Here is an 11586-nt window from a genome sequence, read left to right as displayed (position 1 = left end):
TTTTTTGTGTGTGTGTGGGAAAATGCCATTACTGTAATGTCTAGATAGATCCACATCTTTCTAGGACATCATTGGTTTTGTAGCCTACGGAACAAAAGTCAAATCGTTCAGTCCACGTCTAAAGTCCTGTGGTGAAAATCAAGTTTTTTATGTTGTTTATGTCTATGTGGTGTTTTTAATTTGCTTTGAGACAAACCATGTGCAAATTCATAAGTCAACACATTTTCTCCTTAAATCTGCAGTGATCTAAAGACAGTCTCAAAAATGTGGTTTGAAAGCGCTGGTGTTTCTGACATCACAAACTACCTTGTAACCAATCACATCAACATGCCGGCGGGCTTTAGCATATCATAGAACATAGTTTGTGTAACATTAGCAACACATTATTAGCTGTTCGATAACGTAGTCAAGCAAAAGGCTAATCATATTAATTACAGTTATGTGTCTGACGTTGCAAAGAGCGATACCATTGCGCAGCGTTTACCTCAGTAAGTTGGCAGAGTGAATCCTTGAGCTGGCGTAAGTGGAGGCGGGGCTAATTAGCATACTCACAGATCTGCTTATATTAAATGAAGCAAGGGTTTAGAGTTACAAAAGCTATTTTAAGGCATGAAGACATTTTTTTTCACAGGAAAAAACGTTTAAATATGTCATTTTGGTGATCAAACATGAGTTTTAAGGGATACAATTATTAACTACAGGGTGACTTTAAGTATTTTTTCAATATTTGATTCCCTGTTTTATAGAATTATCTAGCTTATATTAGCTATGTATACATTAATCCGGATACATTTGGAAACGCCACAGCGTTTTCGTTTCAAATTGCTCCCCGTCCTCACTAGCGTTTTCAAAAAGTTGCTCATCCACAATGAAACATCTGAAAAAAGCTTAAATCACTTTATAAAACGGTTAGTTCTAGTGATTGATTCTGATTGGTCAATAGCTGTGTTTTAGGTGGCCTAAAAAATACAAAATGTTTGAAAACGGGTTTCAAAGTGCACGTTTTTGACCTACGGTTTCAACTTTTTATGTCATTTCTAGGAAGAAATTACTATTGTAGTAATTAAATATTTGCTTAGTTATTACCAAAGCTCTCTCTATTCTGCTGTAGATCATTAAACCATTATGCTGTCTTAGAAATCTGTCTGAAATCAGTTTCATGAGGTACCTTCGAGAGAAAACCCTACCTACAAAGTCATTGCCTGTTAGGGCAGCGAGGCAACAAGTCAGCTGCCTACGTTTTCGGACGCAGCAGTCATCGCCTGCACACAAAAAAAACATGTAAAAAGCCATATTTTATTCAGTTTAACCCATAATAGCACTGCATGCACATTAACAAATGAAGCATATCAAAGCACTTTGGAATATTAATAAGCCTCACGTTTAAAGAAGCAGATCTTTGCGATGTGAGGGGATTCCAAATAAACATTTTAACCTGCAACATAAAATTATAAAATACAATAAAATAATCATTAAAAACATCCTAGGACAGGTGTAGCCAAAACCTGCTTCTGGAGAGCTGCCATCCTGTAGAGTTTAGCTTATTATTATTTTCCCTCTGATTTCTCCACTATTTAATCCAGTGTGTTTTGTTTCCTGTACGATTCACACTTACCTTTCATTGTTCTGTTAAAGGACAAGTTCGGTATTTTACACTTAAAGCCCTGTTTACAGATCGTTTCTGATGAAATAGAACGGTTAAGATTAAAATTTGGACACATCATGCTGCTGTCCCGAGAATTATAGGTTTCTTTCGCTTTCCCCAAAAGCTCTAGAATGGGCGTATAGGTGCACTGGAACAATCCTTCATAAAACGCATTAAACTTTCGTTTACAAAGACATGAAACTCACCGAGTGGTCAGGGGTGTTCACTGATATGCTCACACAAAAATCGCTGCAAAAGATGCCAAAGATCTCTATGGCCCTCTATTGGATATATGTGGTCATTGCAATTTCTTTCTTTAAAGAAAACCAGCAGCCATATCACCCTGTAGCCCAAGACTGGTTGCCCACTGAAGCTAAGCAGGGCTGAGCCTGGTTAGTACCTGGATGGGAGACCTCCTGGGAAGACCAGGTTGCTGCTGGAAGAGGTGTTAGCGAGGCCAGCAGGGGGTGCTCACCCTGTGGTCTGTGTGGGTCCTAATGCCCCAGTATAGTGACGGGGACACTATACTGCCAAAAGAGCACCGTCCTTCGGATGAGACGTAAAACCGAGGTCCTGACTCTCTGTGGTCATTAAAAATTGCCCCTTGGCCTCTGTCCATCATGGCCTCCTAATCATCCTCATATACTGATTGGCTTCATCACTGTCTCCTCTCCACCAGTAAGCTGGTGTGTGGTGGGCGTTCTGGCGCAATATGGCTGCCGTCGCATCATCCAAGTGCTGCACATTGGTGGTGGTTGAGGAGATTCCCCCCTTCCATATGTAAAGCGCTTTGAGGTCTCAGAAAAAGCGCTATATAAATGTAACGAATTATTATTATTATTATTTAATTATAATTTCTAAAGTTTTTCCACAAACCAGCAGATGTCAGTATTCTATCCCTAACACATAGAGCAATGTCCAAAAACTATTTAGATTTAATTAAGATCATCATTTAAGTGATTTTTTCTTTAAAAAAATTTTTCATGAGCCAATTTATGGCCTAGTTATGTAATTGTGCAGTAAATAGGTAAAAAACTTCAAAATTTCCACAAAAACACAGCATAAATGTATAGTTGAGAAGTAAATAAAAAAAATGATATATAGTTTTCCATTTAAAAAATGTATATTTCCTTATGCAATCGCTCTTTAAAAGTTTGGGGTCAAAATGACCCCAAACATCTTAAGTGTTATCCTTTTTTAACAGCGATTAAGGGTTAAATAATCAGCCCAAGACAGAAACCGCTTTCAAATGGAAATATGTGCTAACAATGGGAATTTGCATTAATCATGGTCTCCAGAGTTTGGGTGTGGTCTCTCATGAAAGACCGCACCCTCCTCTGTAAGCAAGATATCTCCAAACTCCTAAAACCTTTATTAGCTTTATTAGACATTTCAAATGATATCATACATGTATAGTGTTGTATGATAATTCATTTTTTGGGTGAATTTCAGGTTATCCCTGCATTCCTTCATGGAGAAACTTCTACTTCTGTGGCACCTTCCCTAAGACGATAATCTGTCCCTCCTTAACCAATCCTGTCACCTCCAATGGTGCGGTTGTCTGGGCAGACTTCAATAGGTGATGGAGTTACCTTTGTTACACACTGCTTTGTGTGAGACACCTGAAAAGCATCTTAATGGCCACTTAACGACTGAACACTAATGAACTTAATGAACTTCAAGCCGTAAGGAAATGCAAAGTACACATAGTGCAACAAAAACAAAAACAAAAAGTGGGTTCATGTCAGCAAGTGCGATTGATACATGTGGTCTCAAGTGTTTCTTAAGGTCATGGTAGGGTGGTCCTATTTTAAACATCCATTCTTCACTACCACTGTGATGAAGTTAAATGGTAGTGGAATTATTATTATAGTATTCTTGGTCTGAATTTCTTAAAGGAAATCTAGTAAAAGGTCAGTATAACTTACACATCTAAATAGATGGTATGCATCAATAAACCATAATAACAATAATAATAATGATATTCAATCACAATTATGAAGGTATATGTAATTATCACTGTGTTTATTCAGGAATCTTCCAATGTAAGCCTCATTATGCAGACCTAAGATTTCTAAGAAGTGACTTGGAATATGCTTAGTCATACAAGAATGGAGTTTGTGCATTCCTTGCAACAGTTTGGTGTGTGTGTCTGTGTCTCTGTGTGTGTGTGTTATGCTGGCTAAGTCACAGTCAATGAATTGGTAAATTGTACATTTTGTAACTGATTGAAGTGCCTACACTTCAGATCTATCCATCTTTTATAATGTTTCTGTTATAGTGATATGTTGAGAAGCTGGTTCGCCAACCACTCCAATAACAATCAGAAAACACATTGAATTTTAATAGGAGGTCTGCCTCTGCATCACATCACCCTGTTTTTCCCAACTTTGCTTTTCATAAACAAATGCATTGACCTGCCTTTTCATTTATCAAATCATGTTTTCCAATAGTTAACAAACTTTTTTTGTTGCTTGCTAATTCTCATCAAAAGTGTTGCTAGTTTGTTGCAACAAAGCCAATAAAACAACGGAGAAAGCTTTTTGCTGATTTGAAAACTTTGGGCTCTAATTTACAGCTTCATCGAGTACCAGAATATAATTTGGAAGATGTAATTCCAATTTAGGTTTCTTCTTTTGTTGCAAAGGTAAACAAGGAGATCTTTAAAATTCATAACAAGGGTTGTCATTCCTTATCTACCCTGCTGCTATCATGTTCCTGACATGTGTTTGTCTAATTCTCAAGCTAGTTTAGCTACACATTTGATTAATTTTATTCAACTCTTTACTTTATATTTTACCCGTTCAATAGGAATCTATGTCGCTTTGATGTCCTCACACCGGCCATTTAATGCAGGTCTCACGATCACAAACTCGTCAGTTTTTGGTCACTAAACAGAGGTAATTGACTAATTCCTAGATGGTTGCATTCACGCTTACTCGATCTAAGATACTTTGTATAGTCCCCATGGATCTGTACTTGAATTAAAATAACACTATCTCTAGTCAGCATGACCACTACTAGCCGACCAATATTACTTTTCTAGTAGTAGCTTTGGTTTGGTCATGCCATGGTTTCCCACATACACTTGGTAACATTACATTAAAACAGAGGTAAGATTCACCCTATTTAGGTCGGTCAAGCAACATTTTGCTGTCCTAAACGGAAATTCCCTTTTTTGTCTTTACAGTCCAAGTATACTTGAATTAGTACCAAATATTAGCCGGAACTCAAAAATCGCAGTTGGTATGTCCTATGCTCCAATCAAAACTCGACTCTAGTCCGTTACGACCTGATGCAGTAACATACGCATTCGCCTAATCTTGGTAAAATAATTTCAGAGTAAGTCAGAATAAAATCAAATGCAACAATTTATTGTGTCAGGTAAATGTATCATGCCAATTACATAATACATTCAAAAATAATCAATACAAAACATCAAATGCTCATAGGCAAGGCAAGGCAAGGCAAGGCAAGGCAAGGCAAGTTTATTTATATAGCACATTTCATACACAATGGCAATTCAAAGTGCTTTACATAGAAGAAATTAAAATAATAAAAAGAAATAAGAATAGTTAAAACAGTTTAGAAGAATACAAAATAAAATACAGTACAAACAGTCGGACGAACATTGGCACAGTGCTCATTCAGTAAATGCATAGCTAAACAGATGTGTTTTGAGTCTGGATTTGAATGTGACTACAGTAGGAGCACGTCTGATCTCCTCTGGAAGCTGGTTCCAGCTGCGGCTGGCATAATAGCTAAAAGCGGACTCGCCATGCTTAGAGTGAACCCTTGGTATTTCTAGCTGATATGATCCTAATGATCTGAGTGATCTGTTGGGTTTATATTCAGTGAGCATATCTGCAATGTATTGAGGTCCTAGGCCATTGAATGATTTATATACCAGTAATAATACTTTAAAATCAATCCTAAATTTAACTGGGAGCCAGTGTAAAGACCTGAGGACTGGTGTGATATGTTCATATTTTCATAGATAAAGAGTAAAAGATACCTGACATTAGAAAAAATACATAATGCTGAGCGTCGAGGACATTCAGCATTACGGGCTGATCTGGCTACAAAATCGCACTGTGCTTCTTGAGACATTTCTTTAAATAATCAGTCCAAGACAGAAACCTCTATCAAACGGAAACATGTGTTAACAATGGGAATTTGAATTAATCACGGTCTCCAGAGTTTACAACTTTTAAGGACAGGATGCTATTTGCATGAAAGACCGCACCCTCCTCTGTAAGCAAGATATCTCTAAACTCCTAAAAACTTTATTAGCTTTTGGTTACTTCTATGGGGATGAGGCGTAGTGCGTCTTAGATGGAAAGGCTAATTTCGCAAGAGAGAGTTCAAATGTTAATTTCCAGAAACGTCCTTTGTCTTCTCAGAGTGTAGTCGTTCCTCAACCAGACGGCGTGGCATTTTCTAGTTTCTACAGTCTTACAGTGGACTGCCCATCCTGGTCTTGACTTTAAGCATCGATTAGTGGCTCATTCTTCATGAATTCCCCCCTGCTTTGGTTGTAGGTCTGGACTGATCTTTGTTAATGACCGCTGCCTGTCACTTATCAAGGACCTGGATTAATTCTCTGTCTGCTCACCGTTCACCTGAGTTTTCACTTCTTGCCTGTCTGATTCTCCTCTTTACTTTCTCCTTGGACCAGATGCATATTGACTGATTATCTGGTTTTTCGACTATCGCCTGGCCTGCTATTTACTGTCTCTTCTATTGGGTTGAGGCCGGCCCTGAACTCTACGGCTCGTCACCAGTTATTTGAGCTCAATTAATAAAGATTGTATTGACCATCTCTCTGCTTTTGGGTCCTACATTACCAGAAACCTGACAACCACATACATTTTACCCATACATTTTGTTTTGTTGGTGTAACCTAATATTAGCTTGATTCAGTAATGTTGGTTTCACTTTATTTTACAGTGTCCTTGTTACACGTTTCATGTACACACACATTTGTACATGTACATGCACATTTTTTAAGTTTAATTTTTTTCAGTGAATGTTTATATATTGTGATTTTTGGGTGTGTGTTTGGCTTTGTCTCTTTTTTTTTTCCACTGTAAAGCAGAAACTTTGATTGTTTTCATCTGCTGTTGATTAGTTTGTGACTAAGATGATTGGATGGTCAAAGTTAGGAGCAGAGATATAAATTAGATTGAGATTTCCTTTCACCAGGATGGATTCCTTCTCCTGCCTTTCAGTATCATTTGTTGATTAAATATTTGTGTTGTGGCCTCAGAATAATGTGATGAAGTGTTTTTTGACAGAAAGAGAACCAAACCTGTATGCTTTGAAGTTTAGTCTGTCCTCGGGTTATCTGGCTCCACCTCAGACGCTCGTCACCGCAGCTCCTCCTCGGTCTCCAGGACCATCGGCTGCACGTGGGCTCATCGGCTCATCAACTCAATCAGGGTCTCCATCAATGGCTGCATCTCCGTTGGTCATCCCCAGGGTGTTGTCTGCCACCAGGTCGACTCCACCGTGGCTCCTCCCGCCTTCGACTCCACCCTGGGGCCTTGTCCTGGCTGGCCTCTGGTATTCCATCTGGCTCCTCCTGCTCCTAGCACCTCACTGGATTCTCCCACCATCTACTCCTCCATGGACTGTTTTTGTTTTTATCCTGGACTCCTTTTGCTTTCAGTCTGCTCCACGCCCTCCTCCAGAGCCCCCTCCCTCCTCAGTTGGACCATTTACGGCGCTAGGACGCGCCTTTTTGGGAGGGGGCGTATCATGTGTGTTCCCCCCTTCATTGTGTTTTTGGTTAAATCCTGTTTATTCATATTCTCCGTCTTCATCGTGCTTTTCACTACACCATGTTATGTAACAGCCAGTTTGTTTGTATTCTGGTTTTCTCCTGTTTATGAGAGAAAGAGAGAAGAGTTATATTATGTTATTATTATTATTATTATTATATGACAAAAAATTCAAAGTTACTTTAGTTGAATTGGTGGTTGTGTTATTGATTCTGGGGCAAGAGATTGGATAATCCTGTTTCTCTCAATAGTTATTTTATTTTTGTTTATGAACTTTTCTTTTGCACTTGTTCCCAACCTGAGTATAGGCTTGTCTGCTTATTTGTTCATTTACTTATTTGATGATTTTGAAAACTGATTTGATAATGTGGAGATGTGTCTCTTGTTAGATAATCCAGTATGTCTGGTGGAGACCATCTCATTTTCTTGATACATATTTAGTTTGGAGGTCTTTATTTATTTAAAAAAAAAAAGAAATGTGGGAGGGAGAGAAGCATTTATGCTAAGGGAATGGATTTTGATTTGATAGAATTTTCCCTTAATCCTACGACAGGTTTATAATCACTGTAGGAAGACAGGTTTAAATCTTACAGCTGATTTCTTTCACATTAATAAAGAAAATCTATTTAAGGAAGTGGTTTCTGCTGGCATTTCGCCCTCTCAGTCAGAGACAGGCAGCTGTTGATGAGGAGTCGGAAGCCTTTGTGGAGACTTTGGAAGTTTTCCTCAATGCAGATTCTTCTGAATTGCTTGATGAATATGTATATCGGCAGTCAAACTTAAAGAGTTAGAGCTGCTTAGAAACAAGAATGCTTGGCGGAGTTAATTATACTGCATGCTGTTGAAGCGGAAACAGATTTACTTAAGACTAAAAACCTAGTCTAAAGTCAGTGGCGCGATGCACATGTTATTCATATGCTATTTTAAGGGCGCATGCTTGGCCATAATCAATGTAGCGTGTGCACAACGCGCATGCACTTTGCTTATCTCATCTACACACAGACGCAGCAGTTCTAATTTTTAGAAAACCATACATTATTACAAGGAAAAATATTAACACATGAGGTAAATCAATGTTGTGTCCATGAAGATGTGAAAAAATAGGCATAAATCTAGTTTACACATTTACCCAAATTATTATACGCCTGTTTAACCGAAGCTAATTTGGGTGGGTTTCTCCCATCCCCAATGTCACTTCTCTGTGTTTTATGGCTCTGACGAGAACGTCGGTCTCCTCGGCTGTGAACCGCTCCTGGCGTGCGCCTGGCAAATCCGCCGTTATAATAGCAAACCGCCATGGAACAAGCACGCCTGCTCTTAAAGGGAATGTGAGATGATGCTCTGATTGGTTTATTTCACGTTACGCCCAAACCACACCTATGAATAATGAAGCTACTTCAGACCAACCCATTTTAGATTTGCGTCGGGCGCAAGAGTCATTTATCCCGCCGGTATAATAGCAACAGCGCCAAAGAACCGCCCACAAAGTTACTTGCGTTTCGCGCTTGATACTTGCGTTTCAGATCGTTAAAATAGGGCCCCAGGTTTCAATGGCGCAGTCTATTTCTGTTGCCTCAAAATAGCAACGCGCCAACAATGCGGCAGAACACACCTCGTTTTCAGACCAGCACGCCCATGGGCGCACAAATGGGCGCAAATGCATTTGCTATTTAAACAATGTGGCAGGACGTGAAAATGATAACTGCGTCGGACTGAAACTAAGAAAAATTAAATAAGTAAATTAAATAAAGTAAAAGAATAAATAATTTTTTTTAATTATTCGAATTGGTGAAAATTATGTATCATTTCCAGTTACAGGTGCACAAGGTAAACCCTTAATGTATTTTAAGAAGGGATCTGAGGTCTTGTAAAAGGATTTAAAGGGTTAGTTCACCCAAAAATGAAAATTCTGTCAGTAATTACTCACCCTCATGTTGTTCCAACCCCGTAAGACCTTCGTTCATCTTCGGAACACAAATTAAGATATTTTTTATTAAATCTGAGAGCTGGATCACTCCTCCACAGGCTTATGGACACTATAACTTGCTGGCCCAGAAAATGTATTAAAGACATCGTTAATATACTGTAGTCCAAGTGACTCCAGTGGCTCAATCTTAAGTTTATAAAGCGACGAGAATACTTTTTGTGTGCAAAAAAACACAAAAATAACGACTTTATTCCACTATTCATTTCCTTCTCTTTGGGCCTCGAGTCTTTTCACGTAGTGTAATAGCGTAGCGCGTCTGTGTTGCACGTCACCACGTATCACACACACGACCAGCGTCGCCCAATAGTGAGCCTACGTGGTGACGTGAAACACAGACGCGCTACGTTATTACACTACGTGAAAAGACTCGAGGCCTGGGCCTCCATGTCAGTGAGGACCTCAAGTGAACCGTTAACACTGCTGCCCTGATTAAAAAAGCCCAACAGAGACTTTACTTCCTGAGAACTTTGTGGAAGGCCCATCAGGCAGAGAGCCAGACTGCTGAAGACTGCATATTGCATTACAGTCTGGTATGGAAATTGTTCAATGGCTGAAAGAGCTGCACTCCAGAGGGTCATAAAAACCTCACCAAAGATCATCAGATCTTTCACTGATTCACTGCCCCCTCTTGAGGACACATGTACAGGCTTCGCTGTTGCAGCAGAGCTTCTACTATCATTAAGGACAGTACTCATCCCTTTCATGATCTGTTTGCACTACTGCCATCTGGAAGACGCAACAGAGCGCTAAAGACTCCAGGTTCCGAAACAGCTTTTACCCAACTAAAAATTTTTGAACTGAATTCCCTCTCCCCTGCCTCTATCCTCCCACAGCTTCTTCAATAATTTTGAACGGACGTGTATGCCATATTGTTGTAATAACATGCACAAGACACTTTAAGCTATTTTTATTGTTTTAAATTATTGTTTTTATGTGTGTTGGTATATGGATGAATACAGTTTGTTTTCTATGAGAGATGTCAAATTTCGTTGTATACCATGCAATGACAATAAAGGTAAAACTAAAAACTAAAACTGACACATTTGGAAGAGGAGTGTACCCGGTTCAAGATGTTATGCCATAGATTCTCTGTAATAGTAACTCCAAGTTGTTGCTCCCAGGTATCTTTAAGCGTGTCAGTAGGGACTGAATTAATAGAACTTGTTAAATTATAAATGATTGAGATTAAATGCCTGTGGCTGATATTTAAAGCGAGAAAGTGATCAATTTGTGTTTCAGATGGATGATTAGGAAAGTGAGAAAACTGCTCCTGCATAAAGTTTCTGATTGAAAGAACTGAAATAAGTGATGACTTGGTAGGTTATACTTTTTAGATAAGAAGGAGAAAGAGACAAACACTCCCTCCTCGTAGAGGTCACTAATCTTGAGAAGGTCATTAGATGACCAAAGGCGAAATGCAGGATTTAAGCTAGATGGGGGAAAAAAAGTAATGGTTGAGGATGGGCATGTGAGTAGAGCCTCCATTTAAACCATGGTGTTTCCTAAACTGGACCCAAATTTTAAGGGAGCTAGTAGAGTAGAGAGTTGAGAGTGCTTTTCACTGATGAAGTTTCCGTATGCACCCAGGGAGGACAATTGTCAGAACAGACATCCCTGTTCCAAAAGAGAAGCTTATTGATGTTACAGGCCCAGTAATACTGCTGAAAGATGGGAAGTGCAAAGCCTCCCTTAGCTTTAGGAAGTTGTAGAATTAATGTAAGATTGATGAAATTGATGCATATTTCTATTATAATATAAAATTGTATATATTCTATATATTCTCCGACATCGTTGTTTTACATTTTATTATTATTTATTTTTTTGTAAAGGCTGTTTGACTGAGTCTCTGCATCTTCGCATTGTAAATACTAGGTCAATACTTCCGCCTATGTCACGCGTGACCTTTCAACGTGATTATGTAATGTGTGGCGAATCACAGCTAGTGCAAGACAAACATTTGTGTTTAAAAAGTATAAAAAAATATATCTTTTTTTGGTGAAAATGGCTAGCCTTTTTTTGGCTAGATAAGACCCTTATTCCTTGGCTGGGATCGTGTAAAGCCCTTTGAAGCTGCACTGAAACTGCAATTTGGACCTTCAACCCGTTGATAACCGCTGAAGTCCACTGAAGTTTGCATTTGTCACTCCTGATAGCAGTCTGCAATATAAGGT

This window comes from Rutilus rutilus (genome assembly GCF_951802725.1).
Source record: "Rutilus rutilus genome assembly, chromosome: 1".
Taxonomy (NCBI): domain Eukaryota; kingdom Metazoa; phylum Chordata; class Actinopteri; order Cypriniformes; family Leuciscidae; genus Rutilus; species Rutilus rutilus.
The sequence above is the reverse complement of the archived record's forward strand: the minus strand, read 5'-3'. Positions refer to the sequence as shown.